This window comes from Anoplopoma fimbria, chromosome 22, assembly GCF_027596085.1.
Source record: "Anoplopoma fimbria isolate UVic2021 breed Golden Eagle Sablefish chromosome 22, Afim_UVic_2022, whole genome shotgun sequence".
In the NCBI taxonomy this organism is placed as follows: Eukaryota; Metazoa; Chordata; class Actinopteri; order Perciformes; family Anoplopomatidae; genus Anoplopoma; species Anoplopoma fimbria.
The window spans coordinates 9,829,112-9,842,943 of NC_072470.1; the positions used below are offsets into that span (position 1 = coordinate 9,829,112).

The window sequence follows — 13,832 nt, forward strand, 5'->3', positions numbered from 1 at the left end:
TAACTCATATTGGATATGGCAAACTTTCAGCAAGCAGTTATGGAGCAACATTATCAATCATGCGGGGTCATGTTCGGGTCCATCTGATGAATGCAAATCTAATATTGTGAGCTTTTATTTTTAAAGTATATTTACAGACCGGAAAGCTAAAAAAAATAAGCTGAAACTCACGATAAAGCTCCATAAAGTTGAAGCGAACTGCATGTTCTGGTGATAAATCTGTTTAAGTGCATCACTTCGAGCAACCTCTTTTTATACTGTCACATTATTTTTATCAAAATATTGATTACGGTTGCTTAAAAGTAAATGCGGCAGCAGATCTGTGGCTAAAATGAGCAGCTAGCTGGGCACATCTACTTGAATGAATTTGGTATTGATGACGCAGTAAATCTTCCTTGGATAAACAAATATTATTTACATTGAAGGGTGCAGCTACAGGGTGACCCTGCAGGGTGTGTTTTATTACACCAAGCTCGCCAACATGTAGTGGAAACAACACTAGTCCGCCTCATTTCTTCTGACGGAGATAAAAAGATGACATCAGGCGTGCCGAGGATTCGGTAAAAACTCATATATTCTCTTCATGAACGCATGAAAAAGTAATGTAATTTTAAACGATAAGACTTTCCCATCAGACAGATATTGACCGGCTGTGTGGGTGTGTATACACTACGGTGCTTGTGTGTTTGTGGTCTGTGCATGTTTGTGTGTGTGTGTGTGTGTGTGTGTGTGGGGGGGGGGCTCTCTGTACTGTACCAGATTGTATTCAGCTCCCTGAATCAAATATAATAGATCTGGGAAGGGAAGGTATTTCTGTTCCCTCAGAGGTTTAATGAGAACCAGGCAAAGGGAAAGGTCTCACTGCTTATGAATCGCCACCAGGCAATCACACAGCTAACACCAAGCAATAACTCTGCAAAACAGGATTGGGGGGGGGCAAGGGGATGCTTGTTTCACACGAACACAGTTATGCACGCAATGAAGAGGGCGTTTAATGAATTACCTCACAATTCAATCTCTGTTAATAATAAAATAAACAGCTCTTATACCTGAGTACACTGGTGAATGAGTAGCATACAACCCATTTATTGTATTAATGACTTCATGAATTCACTGGATTGAAAGAGTGCAAGTCATCTTCGTGAGTCGTGAGAACATTTTGGTGCAAAAAAACTAAAAGCTTTTTGATGGAATATATTTATAATAATAATAATGCAAATGGGCCTTGGACGTCTGCCGTGACAAGAGTTAATGCTTTATTCACACACAATCATATTGTTACACTGACTGAAGATTGACAGGAGAGTTCAGTATTGGTGACGGGCATTTTGACTTTCTCCACAAGCAACTTTGCAACTTTAACACACAAGAATCAGAGACGCCCTCTCACAGCTAGAGGCATTTTAGAGATTTAATTAGACTTTGTGTCCGTCAGGTAAACAATGAATTATGCATTATTTTGCTCCCCTGGTGCTACCACAACAATGGAAACTGTCTGATACCAAACAAGCTCATCATGTGGAGGATGAGGTTTAAGCAGGTTCAGGCTTTCAGAAAAGATGACACATCAGTCTACTGAGAAGTTAGATGTCCCCAGAGTGGAGAAAAAAACATGCAGGTAACAGCCCTGTTTTTCTGATTGCATTAGGTAAAGTCAAATCTTATGGAGGATTTAAAAGGCCGACATACAACGAAACATCAAAAAAAGAAATGTAGCGAAATTCAAGACATATTGTAACATGTATTTCCTTTTTATGTATGAATTTATTGTGTAATAATTAAATTTAAAACAACATGAGAACAGGGAAATAATTTCACTTTTTGACAACTAAATGCATTCTGAATGCAAATCATATTTTTGGAAGGGGCATTTTCTCAATGCTAAAATGAAACACAATCAAGTGTCCAATCACAGCTCGGGGGCATCGCTGTGGGTGGGGCGTAATATGACAGCTTTCATGTTGGGTATCTGGCTGCAGGGACATTTGAGATTGTCCCTTTGCAGTTTTGAGTATTATCAATCACAAATGCGCCTAGATGTTCAGTTTTATTCGGAAAGGCACTGTCATGGCTGCCATCAGGGCGAATCAGCAAGACACAAACCCCTGGTCCTGCCCCCAAAAGCTGTGATTGGAGAGTTCACAAACACCTACAACAGGTGTCTAGTTCGGGTTTCTAAAGCTAATCCACACCTTCCAACCAATTCGGAATCCAGAATTTTCAGTGGCCATGTATAATGTAAATTAAAAACGGAAAGAAATGTAACAATGCGGATGTTTATCACAGTGTTTCTTTGTTTTTATTTAGGCAATTGCAATCTTTCATGATTTCTAGTGCAATCATGAAGAAATATTCTCGCCAAAGCAGCAGGAGACACAAAAGACAGCGCTAACCAAAAACTCACTCTGATTCGTTCTCCAAAAGCAGCTCCACCAAATGACAAAGTTTAACTGGAAACACAAACAGCACATGTGCAAGCCGCCCTTTCCCTTTTCTACATTTCAAAGTCCATCCTCCCCCCCCCCCCCCCCCCCCCCACATCCCTGGCTAACCACCGGTGCTTTGGCTGGAGTGGAGTGGACATGGGAGACACAGATGGAAATCGATTAAATGGTTAGAGCTCACAGGGATGAGAAATGTGTCGACCATGATCTGGACCCAGCTTGGTCTTATTACCACCTAATGCACTTCACTTTGGTATCAGCCCCTCTGCTTTAAAGCGCTACACGATTGCTTGGCCATTCCTTTGTGGTTTCTCATTAACTCGGCAATGCCGGAGGAATGAAAGGCGAGGGGGTTTACGGCGCTCCACAACCTCTCTTTGGAGACGAATTAAACATTTTAAGAAAAGCTTAAATTCTAGTCAAGGCCTGCTGTTGGCCTCATCAGATAGTGTGTGTGTGTGTGTGTGTGGTTTTTCTTTTGGGTTTTTTTTAAATGGCAGAGGACACTGTATTTATAAAAAAGAATAATTCTGGCAGCCTACAAAAAATGAATCATCATTAATTTGCTATTCCAAAAATATAATGAGATCATCTTATCTGAAAGTGATTATGATCACAATGCCTGTCAACACACAGGCAGACATCACCACGGCGACGTTATGTCCCACATGCAGCGTGCTATTGTGGCAGACGACAATATATGACATGACAAAAAGACAACATTGTATGGCTATTAACGTGAAAAAAAATCCTCCACCATTTAATAACTTGCGACCGGTTTTTAAAAATGAAGCTCAGTCATCGGCTGAAGTTAGAGTCACATGGCATTTGATTTGCTTGATCCCACATTTTCCATCATGATTCAAAAGTGTTCGGGTAATGTGCAGGGATATGCTAAATCGTTGGAGTATTTTAACAAAGCGCTAAACTCAAGATAAACATCGTTAATCCTGAGACATTAAGCACCTCCAACACACACACACACACACACACACACACAGAAGAGGCATTTGCATCAGAGCTCCTAAAAAGGTTACCCCTAACGCCAGCTTGTGTGTGTGCGTCTGTAAGTGTGTATCCATTCATGTCCACATGTGTGTGCACCTAGTGTGCCAGGAGCATCTGCTCCTCCCTCCCGCAGCTGATTGTCAGCTCGCCTAACCTGGCTACCGTAGACGTGAGGAGGAGCATTTGCCAGGATCTAAACTCCTCTTCATCTAATAAAATGTCACTGGACTTGAAATATTGAGGAGGCTCGTCTGAGAATTGTCCTTTCAGCTGGTTGAGGTGTCACCGCTGTGCCAAATGTCATCTCCGTGAGGATCAGGGGGAAGAGGCCCGCAAGGACCGAGTCAGCCTCAAAGCCAGCCAGATCTGAGCCAGAGGTGGAAAGAGTTACTATTTTATCATTATGAACGCAAACAACGAACACTAGATTTTGTCAGAGCATTTGATTCATTGATTGTTGTCAGGATATAATGAGAATTTCAACAAAAATATCAAATATGTAAATAACCAACCCTGCCTTTAAGATCAAGTCTCGATGGCCTAAAACATCCGGATCGGAGAGGATCCAAACTGGGGGCGTGCCGACCGCCATCTACAGTGAGTAATATTCTGACCACGGTTAAGTACCTCTTACAACCCCACAAAATCCAAATCAGAAAACTGAATAAAAGCAAAAAAAATAAAAGAGGCTGAATTCAAGGAGATTTCAAACGTCCACCTATGTGTATGTTAGTTTACCATCTTTTCAGTCGAACGTACATCTTTAAATACAAAGACAAAAGAGCCACTTCAACTGAGGGAAGTTACTAGAGGATGAGAATACAATATATGTCTTTCATGTGAAAATATAACTAATTTGGCACACAATTGTGGTTGTTCACCCAGGCAAAGTCACACAAAAGAAACATTGAGGACTTGTGAGTGCCATGATGGCATACTCAAAAACATAGAGAAACACCATTAACAAAGGCTGAAAGTCCCTGAAGTTTGTTTCATATCACAGGTTTCAATTATTTCTTACGCTGACTGGCAAACAGGAATTTTCTGCCCATAATTCCACCGCATGGTTCAGCATATGGCCTTCATCATAATGTTTTTCTCAAAGGGCAGAATAAACAGCTTAGCAATTATCCCATCAGGAGTCAGGATGTCAAACCTCTAACAGAGGAATTTATAAAAGAAGTTAACAACAAACACATAAAACTTCATTCAGCCAGTCATGGGCAGAGTAGTATAAGTGTGATTGCTATGACTGGCTGTAAAACGTATTAAATACAAATTATGATCATCGAAACGCATGAGCTCTTTTATTGGTATTGATTGAGCCCGTCTTGTACTAATATTTGGTGATATTAACATAGCAGCTCCGACGGATGCTTGAGGATTTTAGCATTATTGTTTTTAATAATAGAGATCTTTATATTTTTAAACTAGTGGGTTTATCATGTGTACTTCTCTCATTGTGACTCTACTCTGTGACAGTTGTAGTTTTTGCTGTTTATAACGCAGTACTTTTATTAGGAATCGTCTCAATTGGAGATTGAACTGTGTCTAGTCCTGATTGGATCACTGTTAATGGACCTTTTCTACATTATTGGACTAAGTGCTTTACATTTTCTCATTCTCACACACAGTCATACACCAATGGTGGCGGAGCTGCCATGCAAGGTGCTGGCCTGCCCAGCAAAGGTTACTATGAGGAACTTGTAACTTGTTATGAAACAGTCTCACTTTAGTATTGATGCCTCTATATTATCTACATAAGTAAACAACACCATTAGCCAGAAGATTAGCTATATCTATATAGTAATTATTAATGCTTGACATCGGTACCACCGAGTTGGATTCTGTGTGAAATCAGACAAAATGCAGGTTAACCAGAAACTCCTTGAGCTCAGAATACAGTCCGGCCTCCAACACCAAGCAACACTACCGCTTTTGTCCAAAGGGAGCGCCAAAACCAGCGTAAAACGAAAGCTCCTCGTAGTAGCTTTAGAGGTAAAATTCACCACCTTTTATGTGGATGTCCAATCAGTGCTGATGGTAATTGTAGTCCAATAAAGAAGTGAATTCCCCAGTGGTTGCTATATTGACCGAAAAAGTTGATTTCTCATGCTGCGTGGTCTTGCTGGCTCTGCCGCATAATGTCGTGCGAGATCAGTGAATTTTTGCTACTTCTGATAAATGAAACTAAAGAAATTCACAATATATCATTGAAGGAAATATTCTTACAACTAAAGAGGAAAATACAACCGTACACCTTCGGACTTAAAGTTTCTCTCTTTCGCTGAACTAAGACAGCCTTAATTGCTTTGTAAAAATCATACTAAAACCCCTTTTATTCAGACTGAACAGAAACAAAATACAACTCACCAAAACCATCAGTCCGTTAGTCTTCCCACTGTTACAACAATCAAAAGTACGTCAATGTCATGTCACTGGCATACGGAAGAACAACAGATTTTGCAGCTGCGCACCAGAGACACAGAGAACATCACTAACAACAGCAGGCATTTTTTATTTTGGATTAGCCCAACCCACTAGAGACAGGTAGATTGAAGAAGGTCATGTTATTCAACGTCCGGGGTGGTTTAATTGCTGAATATTTATTTTGATTTTGAGCGTTTCATTTAAGTTTCATTTTGAGTCCTCCTCCTCTACATCCATGTCAAAGACATCGGCAGTGTGGCAGAATTTTCCAAAATAGATAGTCGAATGTAAAATTTGCAAACAACCCCCTTCATAAAGTATATAGATAAGGTTGAAACTCTGCTACTTTTCCCTTCACGTAACATTTTGAAAGCAGGATTTCTAACTTGTAATATCATATTTTTTTTTTATTTCACACAAGTAAAGAGCCTGAATACTTCCTCCAGCGCTGTGCATCATCTTCCACTCACTCCCATTCATTTTCCATAAAAGCTTCTCGTCAGAGTAAAATCACAGCATTTGAGCGCATGACAAACACGTCCTTGTTATTTCTGGCAGTGGGACACAGACAAGAATACAAACCCAGCCGGAACTTTCTAAGTAAAGACTGTAAGATGTGATTTCCACTGGTTTCTTTAATAAAACAAAGGATTCATCTAAATCTTTAATCAAACAAGGAGACAATATAAGGCTGCTGACGTATAATGTACAAAGATACGAGTAGAATTCACTGAGACCAAATATTGCAGTGCCTAAAACCCATCCTCCTCCTCCTCCTCGCCAGCTTCGCCCTGGAGTGATTGAATCTGACATGACTTCTGAATCAGATCTATGAGGTTTTAATATAGGATGCAAAGTGGGTCAAACTTTCACTTGGGTTCTAAAAAGCCTCAAATCTGGACCGCGAATACCGATATGAATTATGTAACAACATACAGTAATTGATGGTAAGTAGGGGGAGGTTTAAAGAGCGGGAGGGGGGAGGGGGACACAAAAGAGAGGTGATTGAGAGAGGGAGACAAGAGAAACCGATGTAAAGAGAATGAGAGAGCACCGGGGAACAGCTACAAACCAATCGTGTCTGAGAAGCTTTGGTTTCTATTTCTGACAAACACCTGGCTTTTATCTGAATCAAAGTCCTTCTCTTTATTGGCACACACACACACACACACACACACACACACACACACACACACACACACACACACACACACACACACACACACACACACACACACACACACACACACACACACACACACACACACACACACAGATCATGCACATCGTTTGTGTGTACAAGAGTACAAGGAAACCACTGACCACACATCTTATAAATAAAAAGCCAATGAATAAATATAGATGGATAAACGTACAGTACAACTACAAACGGCAGCCGCTTTTTCGTTACAGTTACACACACACACACACACACGTGCCTCCTACTGAAATGCACACACACACAGCCTCTCCCGTTTCACTCCCAAACACATAAATAATTGCAAGCGCCAGACATATTCAGGGCGACTATAATGACGGGTATGATTGCAACGACCTGGTCAGTCAGTGTAGATCAAAGGCTTGTTAGTTATGGACAATTAGAGCCTTCAGTCCCGGCCACCGGCTGCGATCACACACAAGCTGCTACTGGATTGTGTGCGGGGCTTTATTGAAAAGCTGTCAGCTCAATTGTATTTGTATGCAGGCTGACAATGAGCCGGGCACCTGATCAGAGTGAAAAACAGCATAACGGTTAGATCAACTTTTTGGAAAGAAAATCTGGATTTCTCTTGAGTTTAAATCTGGTCCAGTTATTTTACTGGTAAAAAAAGTCCAGGTATTTAAAATCAGGGCAGTTTCTTAAAGTGGTGATAGCTTAATCGGATGTTTTGTCTCCAAATTCTGAGCAGCTAAGCACACATTTCTCTTGAGATCAGTACTGTGACTTCCTTGGATTTTCTATTGCGTCTCTGTCCATGGGGGTAATCTCCTTGTCCTTTCAGCCATAATGTCTATTGCTTCTTATATCTACCGTATAGCAGTTCTTCCTTTGTTTATAGCAAAACAAAACAGCTGCTGCTGTTAATGCACCATTTGCTGCATTGCAACTGCACAGAACCAGTGCTATGTGGTAGTATATCTACAAGGGTTTTCATTCATCAAGCTAACAGGCTAACTAGAAGTAGTAGAAGTAGGGGGAGACATGAGGGGGAAAGATACTGCATTAGGTGAAGGGCTCTAGGGTACTTTAACACTCTTAGTGCCGGATTGTGATTTCTTAAAACCAATATACTCACAAAACACAAAAAGAAACATGGCTCAAGTTGTAGCCCACAGCGTAACTCACAGAATCTAACTCATCTCATGTTCCCATATCAGGGGAGCTGAATAACATTGGGAGTTACAAAAAACATTAATATTAAAAACCAAAACCAATAACACATTAATCTCTTAATAAAATCAACTTTCAGACTTCCATACCTTGTCTGTGGCTCTCTGCCCCAATTCAATTGGTTCCTACAGAAATCTTTAAAAGCAAATCACCATTATATTGTCTTATTTTTTTTAAACTCAGCAATGTCCTTAATCGGCTGGGCACTGTGGATTTTAGCAAATGTTACTCAAACAGCAGTTAATACAACTTTTGTTTGGCACTATTTTCAGCAGCTGATTAATATATATTTGGTGCTCTAATGACTATTCTAGTGAGTCTGGTGAGTCAAAACGACAGTGTGTGTGTGCTCATGGTTACGTGGCCTGTTTTTAATAGTCTTTGGACAAAGACAGTTGCCTGGGGGCTTAAGACTCTAACCTTGCTGAAATGTATTTTTGTATTTGCTGGAGGACCGCTGTATTCTATTTTTTAGAGCGAGGCTCAGACCTTAATTGAACATCTTGAATCATCCCTGGCTCTCAAAGTCTGCAGTACATGTGCGTGGCTGCAGAGCACTCCACTACTCCAACCCCGCTTTGTCCTCGAATCCCTGGTAGAGCACACACGCAAACGCTGAGACACACGCGAACGCTCCGACGCACACGCACGCGTACGCGCACTCCACGAGGATCCCACACGGCGCACGCAGTGATCACACTCTGAATCCAAAAGGAGAGTGACACAATAGGGACACAAAAGCGTCTCATATTCATCCAAGGCGAACTGCTTCTTATCAGTTCAGGTGAGGCTCAACACTTCCTTGTTCTGCTCGCAGGAAATGTGGGACGCCGTTTCACAAGCGGACCAGTCACCTACTTTACATGAAGATTAGGCTCACTGCTGACTTCACAAGACTGGAAGAGACAGGGGAGACAACAAACACGGGAACTAAGATAATAACCCTGTTATGGTGTATCTTGGGTTTCTACTCTTATTTTCTCTAAGTTACGCTTCACTGCTGCAGGACTGAAGTGTACTTTTGACAGTTTGAAAGATTCCTAAGGAAGATAAATTATTAAAGACTAAATTCTTAACCATACAGCGGCACTGATACTACCCAAGTGAACGGCATTCAGAAGTTTGAAAAAAGCACTTATTTGTATTCATGATGAGAAGATCAATATCAATCTCATGTTCATATACTAAAGAAGATGCCACAGCCAGCAGAAGAGTGTCTTAGTTAAGCATACAGAATGGACACGGGGGATAAAAGACTAATCATTACATTACATTACATTACATTAGTCATTTAGCAGACGCTTTTATCCAAATCTTCCTACCAGCACCACTAAATGTCCATGAGGGTCTGCGTGGTGGAATTTCGCAACTACAGGGTGTACGTGTAGGCTGTGTGTGGACATCCACTTACCCGCAATATGCTGTGTTACTATGCTACGTATGATAGAGTCAATGGTCCAACAAATGGAGATTCAGAAAGGTCGAACACAAGAAAGGGAATTAAAATGCCAAACCAGCGGTCCAACCAGCTCCAGTCTCCCCTACTTTGTTTTAGATTTACAAGGTTGTTTTTCACCAAAGTGAGCCTCACTGTGAGATACAAACACACTTCTAATATTGAATAAATGGCCAATTAATACAGATATCTCTAATATGCTTAAAACAAACAGTTTATGCTCTGCTAAATGACTGTAATGTAATGTAATGTAATGGTTCCACAGCCAGCAGCGTATTAACAAGCAGAACCACAGAGAAGTTGCTCACATTTAAAAAAAGAGGCAAAGGGGGAAAAAAAGCATTGTTTGATACTGTGTGTGTGTGTGTGTGTGTGTGTGTGTGTGTGTGTGTGTGTGTGTGTGTGTGTGTGTGTGTGTGTGTGTGAAGAAGATGACTTTGATTTAGACAAAATCCAGGTGTGTCTCGGAAATGAGCCCCACTCCTCTGACTTCTGACAGTAGCTGGCTGTCTACGTGAGTGTACTTGTCTTTGTGTGTGTGTTTCACAGAGATTCATTGCAGCACTTCTCAACTGAACCTACTTTTTTTATATTTTTTTTTACAATGACTTAATGTCCCAGATCTGTCTTTGACTCAGCGTCATCTTCGAGTATGTGGATCTCTACGTGTGTGTGTGTTTTGCCTGCGTGTCCCTGCTGCCTCACATTATCATGCTACGACATTAACATTTCATTGACGACACTGGAGGTTTTGTCAACTGGATCTCATCAAAATTTCATCCTTAATTATGGAAGCAGAGCTGGAGGGAGATTCCCCCGCCGCTACCCCGACTGAACCGAGCCCGAGAGAGGCTACAGCGGAAGTAAACAAAAAAATATATAGAAATCAATTCCCCACCAGCAGGTTACTGCCTGTGAAAGCTGGATCCTTGCATTGGTCATTCTAGATAACCTAAGAACACAAATAACTCTCTAAATGATCTGGAGATAAGTAATCCCAACAGAGTCTTTACACAAAGCCTTTTGAAACTTCATTTCCACCGTTACTAAACTAAAACTCCCAACCGAAGCCGTTACAAATGAGAGGCTCTAAGGCTTGAAGATGGCTACTTTAAGGTGCAGAGTGTAGTCTCAGTCTTAATAAACCTTAATACGACTTCAAACCCATGACTATTGCAGCTGGGGGACAGATGTTTCTTCTAGGTGGTGTTTGATCGTGTTAGTTTGTAAATGAAATTTGTGGGTTTGAGGTACAAAGTGGAAAAGAACACACTATTTCACATCCATGAATCATCTCACGACTTCTCAAATGTATCTTGTGACCCCCACTGATGGTTGGCAACCACTTGACTAAACTACCTCATTGTATATAAAGTTGCTCAAACCAGGTCCACCTCGAGCAGCTACAATGTTAAAATGCTACTAAAACATTGCTGGAAACAGTATAAACAATCTTTTACTGCAATGTCATATATAATGACACATCAGTCACAGGGGACATTTTACTACAAGCACTTTTGATTCTTCTAGTACAATTCGCTCACAATTCTTTGAAGAAAAAGTTACATTTTAAGGTTGCATTCTCTATGTTGGAAAACAAAAGCAATCACGTACTTGATTGACATGAAATAACTATAAGACCACCACAGATGCTTCTCATATCCTTCTTTAACTAATGCAATATTGTTATGAACAATAACCAACACAGCATATATTAACATTGTCAACATAATTGTAGGGCAAATATCTTATTAAGTGAAAGCTTTCCTCTTGCACACTAAAATATAGAGAAGAAATACTAAATGCAATGCATGATGGGTAATTTTAATCATTAGGTTCGTTCGAGTTGACTGCGCCTCGCCTCGAAAGTGGACGAAAGCAGGCGGCGGCAGCAGGGGGCGTTGAAAAAGAAAAACTGCGATCAAGTCGAACAGTTTTCAGCCGCCTTCAATGAAAACACAGGAAGTCATTGAAATGTTTACATCCTGTTGGTTACATTTGTAGAATACCTGTTGTTTGCAAACTACGTTTGGGTTATATGGCGTGTCCATCAGTGACAATTGTGCTCCTATTTTAAAAGGTTTTCTGATGCTTCACATGGTTAATCTAAGGACTGAAAACATGTTGACATCAAGTTGGAATAAATAACCTTATATATTATGATAATAATAATAATCCATCCATCCATCCATTTTCCGTAACCTGTTTATCCAGTTAAGGGTCGCAGGGGTGCTGGAGCCTATCTCAGCTGTCAATGGGTGAAGGCAGGGTTCACCCTGGAGAGGTCGCCGGTCTGTCGCTGGGCTGACATATAGAGACAAACAACCATTCACACTCACATCCACACCAACGGGCAATTTAGAGTCTTCAATGCACCTAAGCTGCATGTCTTTGGACTGTGGGAGGAAGCCGGAGAACCCGGAGAGAACCCACGCTGACACGGGGAGAACATGCAAACTCCACACAGAAGGTTGTCCAGCCCGGGAATTGAACCCGGGCCCCTCTTGCTGTGAGGTGACAGTGCTAACCACTACACCACTGTGCAAATAATAATAATAATAATATTATTATTATTATTATTATTATCAGCCAAATCATTGCACAACGTGAGTCCTCTAGCCTGAGTACTACCCTGAGCCTTCCTCGTAGCACTTATTGCATTCGTATTAGTTGTTGCACGTATTGTATTCGTATTCGTTTACTGCACTTATCCTATTCGTAGTAGTTTGTAGCACTTATTGTATTCGTATTAGTCTGTTGCAATTATTGTTTTCGTAGTATTTTGCCTCTGCACTATACTTTTGCTCTGGTTTATGCTTTAAGATGATTGTTTAAGAAAGGAGATGCACTTATGACTTCTGGTGACTAGTAGTTCTCTTGAATACCTATGTTGAATACACTTCCTGTAAGTCGCTTTGGATAAAAGCGTCTGCTAAATGACTGTAATGTAATGTAATGTAAATCTTACATTTACACAGAAAATATGAATTTTCTACAAAACGTGGGTGTTTGTTGTCAAAAACTAAGAGCCAATCAGCTCTTTGATCAGGAGACAGCCAGGCGTTTCCCACCATGCACTGGGCCATGCAGTCGTCTGGAGGGCAACTGCAGCCGCCTCGCTCTCGTGAGGTTCTCGTTGCAGTCCCACGTGTTCATGACGTCAGAGCAAGTCGGGATCAAGTCGGACACAAATCTACCCGGCGTGCATTGCGCGGCGATCGATTCTGCGCAGGACTGGCTCATCTCGAACGAGCCCATATCGCTCTGATGAATCATGACGATGGCAGACTTAGGAGGCCTGCTATTGGCTGATTCAGGGCTGTCAGCACTTTGCCTCTGTTTATAAAGATACTGTAAGCAGACCCAACACTATGTGCAAAGACACATAAATCACTTTTTCATACAGCCAGCAGCCCAAAACGACATGTTAATATGCTCATATTATTAATGCTATCATTATTTAAATGCACCATCACATTACATTACACAGCACACACATTCTCCAAGCAAAGGTCCTTGATTGACAGCTATTGTTAATGGTCGCTTTAAAGACACGTGGACTCACCGGTCGCCGCTGACTGTAGTTCCTCAGGTGTGTTTTCATCCGAGTGGGGAAAAAAAGCACGAAACGAAGATGTCGCGACAGGTTACGTGAATGTAAAAAATAAAATAAAAAAAATTGTAACGTTACACAAAAGTTTGAATAAATATACGATGCGCGCGTAAAAACACACGGCGCAGTAACCTCCACGTGTTATTTTTTTTCCAACATGGCGGCTTTGCCAGGTGCGTTCCATCGAACTGACTGACGTCACTCAGCGTTACTCCGTAAAGTTGGAACGTTCGTTTCTGCGTCGCTGTCAACGTCAACCTCGCGCGTTTTTAGCGGAACAACAACAAATCCACGGTGCAAAAAAAAACAAAAACATATTTATATGATTTATTTTTTTAATTGTATGAATTGTGTTTGGTTAACTTTTATACGAACATTTGATTAAAAAAAAAATTTGGGATGAAAAAAAGTTTGAAGACATTTTCAAAGGGGTGTTTCCGGGGTACACGTTGCTAAGGCCTTTTGGGGCTCGAGCGCCCCCTAGCCGCC

At 41.0% G+C, this 13,832-nt stretch overlaps 1 protein-coding gene across 1 annotated transcript in view; it reads right to left on the reverse strand.

The window, feature by feature from the left end:
• The window catches only part of LOC129111603 (gamma-aminobutyric acid receptor subunit gamma-3-like), a 95,200-nt gene extending 81,824 nt beyond the window's left edge, over positions 1 to 13,376 (reverse strand). The window contains exon 1 of the mRNA XM_054623614.1: positions 13,296 to 13,376. The gene's annotated coding sequence lies outside the window, so the exon portion shown is untranslated. The remainder of the gene's footprint in view (positions 1 to 13,295) is intronic.
• Positions 13,377 to 13,832: the final 456 nt, after the last annotated feature.